Here is a 3859-nt window from a genome sequence, read left to right as displayed (position 1 = left end):
GGATATAAATCTGGTAAATCTTTTTTTCTTTTTTCAACGCAGAACATTTCAGAATGGATAAACAAGAATAAATGTTAACTCATGTTGAAGATTAGCAGGATGCAAACCATCTTAAATCAACTGCAGAGAAAAGTAAAAGGTAGAAACAAGTTAGTCAAACATCAAAGGAGAAAGGATTGTGGCCATTTTCATAAGTTGGTGGCTCTTTTGTTTGCATTTAATACCTTGTTCCTTGACAAACTGGAGGGAGTCAAGAGTTGCTTCTAAATCTCTCTAGATTTTTACTTCATTGAAACTTTTTCTCACAAATGTCACTTAAAGAGATGGCTATCCTTTCCTCTTGTTCCTAAATAAAAGAAGGTGACGTAAAATATCAATTGCTACAATATCCAGCAAGGAAGACGTAGGCATTAAAACAGAGCCTTACACTCGTATGTCATTGCTGGGAGTGCAAAGTAGTACAATACTTACGGGAGAGGAAATTTGGTAATAATTAACAAAATGTCATGGGCATTTGCTCTTTGACCCAGCAATCCCACTTCTAGGGATCTCTTCTAAAGTTACTCTGGTAAAAATATGAAAATACATATACATTAGGATACTTACTATGGGTCTATTTTTAATAGCAAAAGTCTAAAAACAACCCAAATAACAGTGATAAGAGATTGGTTAAATAAACTATGGTATAACGGTAGAATGGAGTACTATGCGAATTAAAAGAAATGAGAGATATCTTTATATGCTACTAAGAAAAGATATTCAAGTTGTACTTGAAGTGAAAAAAAGGCACAGTAGATAAAAATGTGTATAGTAAGCTACTATTTATCTAAAGAAGTAGTTCCAGGTATATAAACATATATACATGGTAGAATATACATGGTAGAATATGCCTGATATCTACATAGATAGATAGGGAGATATATAGATATTTAATAGACTTATATTTAGTAAAGAAGCAACTGAATGGTTAAACCAGAATTTGATTTTTCAAAAATATATAATAACCTATGGGGAAAGTAATTTTCAAAAAAGCCATTATGGAAAGAGGGAAGGACAGGGATGCTAGATTTTATTAAATTTGCTACATTTGTAGATTTGACTTTGGAACCATGTAAATATTTACTAAAAGTATAACATAAAAATAAATGTTATAAAATATTTTTAGAAAGATAAATAAAATGAAACAAATATACAGTTGGTGGCATAAAAACAAAGAAACAATTTCAAGTGATATTAAAACACTGTAATTTGACATCTCTAATGGGATATATCCTATGTGCAAAAATAAGTTTAAAGAATTATAAACTATTTTTAGTAATCATATTACTGCTGGTAGTGTAGGTATTGCTGTTCTGATCCTGCAGTGAGTAGACTGTAGGGTAAAGCAACTGAATAAGTATGGGATATTCCAATTCTATCATTCCTGGTGTGGTTGAGAACCAGAATTCTTAAATCAGATACAGACTTAAAATTGAAGAGTTTAAATCAAAATTCTGTGGCCCTGAATTTGAACTGGAAACCTCTCCATGAACGAATGGTGTATATATCACCCAGCTCTGTCCACTGAGAAGATCTAGAAATACTTAGCAACTCAGTAACAGTGATCAGCCTAGTGTTCAGATTATAGTATCCAAATATCATTTCCCACTGAAAGGAACCTGGGCACCTTTCAAAAATGGTCAATTCCAGGTCTGAGGCAGAAAATGTATAAAATGAGTCTGGAACATCTTGTAACAAATAGCAAAGGAGCTGTCGAAGATCACCAGAGACAGTGTCCTCTGGGGAAAAAACACTTCAAAACGTGTAAAACATCAGCTGATTGAAACATTTCAAATATGTTTAAGTCCATGAGTTTATAACGATACTTAAGAAAAGCAAATAGATAAATATTGGACCATATTAGAAAAGCAACGTACTATTTTGAAAACTGATAGATAAAGGGAGAAAATCAAGTATTCTATCCTGCCTTCTTGTATCACTGAGTAACCAGTAGCAGATCAGGGGAAATTTTCTCTAAAGAGACTTTTTACAGCTAATACATGAGGACGGTGTGAAAGGGTTAGAATAGCAATATTTTTCAAGGAATGAACTAATGAATCTTGATAGTGACAGTGAATCACTGCTGACATGATGTAAACAGTAAACAGAAAAGACCAGACAATACATGCCTCTTTACAGAAGGAGAAATTCCACCAGTGACGCAATCTCACCAAAGAAATCAAACCTGAATTGAATTAAGCCTCTAATATACAGAATATACTGTACACACTATATATTAATAAAAAAAAATACAGAGGACATGAGAACATGTTAAAAGACACCACAGGGATGCAATCAACAAAACCCAGACTATAGAAACCTCTGTAAAACAAATAGGCATGTTATTTGAAAGGAAATAATGTCCAGATCATATTTTATTCTGATTCACACAAATAAACTTTAAAGGATCATGAGATGATTGGAAACATTAACACTGACCGGATAGTTGAAGATATAAAGGAATCATTGTGATATCTTTAAGAGACATAATGGTATTTATGATTATGTTTTTAAAAATGCAACCTAGCTCCCTAACAGGGCAGTTGGATTTGAGCTGAAGAGCAAAAGGATTTATGGAAAAATGCAAAGGCAAGATATGCTAAGGAAACTTTTTTTTTTTTTCAGTTTGTAGAAGGAGATCTATAACTGACAGCAGATGTCCTAGAAAAGAATGCAAGTCCTTATTCTCTCTCAAGATTCTAGGGCTATTCATAAACTGCTCCACTATTTTATGTCATCAACAGAGTTCCTCCAGTGAATTACAGTCTTCTACCCACTTTGGGACCATCCATTACAAGATGCAGCCAGCAGCCAAGATGCAGTTGGCTCATTTCACTAAGTGTTTTCATAAACAGATTTATAATGAGAGGGAAATGCATTTTTATTGACACTAAGCAGGATTTCTGAGGACTCCCCCAAATTATTAGGGAACTGCTACTAATACAGAGGCAATTTGCAGAGCCTTCTTCCGACCAGATAATAAAAGAACCCCCAACCCTGCTAGCTTTTTAAAATCTACTAAGCAATGTGGAAGCACAGTTTCATTTTTTCTTTCTGGCTGGAGATGGTGGAAATGTTCATCACCCAGTGTGAAGTAATATATGAAACAGGTGTTTTATTCCCTAGCAGGTAAAATGGGTCTGATTCCTGTGAGATGTAGACATTTCAAGGCTACCAGCAAGAGGTCCAGATGGTGTGTATTTTCATATCTAATATTATATAAAAGATTTCAAATGTATCCTGACTCTTAACAAAACCATAAATTTACAGCTTATCGCCATGCTGAACAGCTCTGGTAGCTACTAATTGGTATTACTGTTTTTGCTTCGCTCTTCCAGGGATCACTAGAATAGCTGAGCCTTTCATTTTTAGTTTCCAGTTTAAAAAAAAAAAAAAAAACACCAAAGAATTCCAGGGTAGGAGCCCATCTCACTTTAGGGTCAGCTACATGGAGAACATTCAAACCTTGGGGGAACCACAAATGTTCATGGAACCACAGGGGAAATGGAGGTCAACCTTTTACTGAAAAGCCCTTTCAACTTTGAGGCCAGAGACCTTTGCCTGGTTGTTCTCTACTTGGTCATGTAACTATTTCAGAGATAGGATTGAACATAATTTAAGAATAATGACACCAATAGCAAGCATCATTGCAAGTTTATTATGAGCTGGACATTTTTGGGATTATGCTACATGCACTCTCTCATTCAATATTCCTAAGTGCCCTTGGAGATAGCAGTAGTAGCTTTGTTACGTGGGAGGAGGCGAGGCTTAGAGAACTTTGGCAACTTACTCAAGGGCCAACTCAGGTCCAACCAAGAGC

The sequence above is a fragment of the Lagenorhynchus albirostris genome, chromosome 5 (genome assembly GCF_949774975.1).
Source record: "Lagenorhynchus albirostris chromosome 5, mLagAlb1.1, whole genome shotgun sequence".
Lineage (NCBI taxonomy): Eukaryota > Metazoa > Chordata > Mammalia > Artiodactyla > Delphinidae > Lagenorhynchus > Lagenorhynchus albirostris.
The sequence above is the reverse complement of the archived record's forward strand: the minus strand, read 5'-3'. Positions refer to the sequence as shown.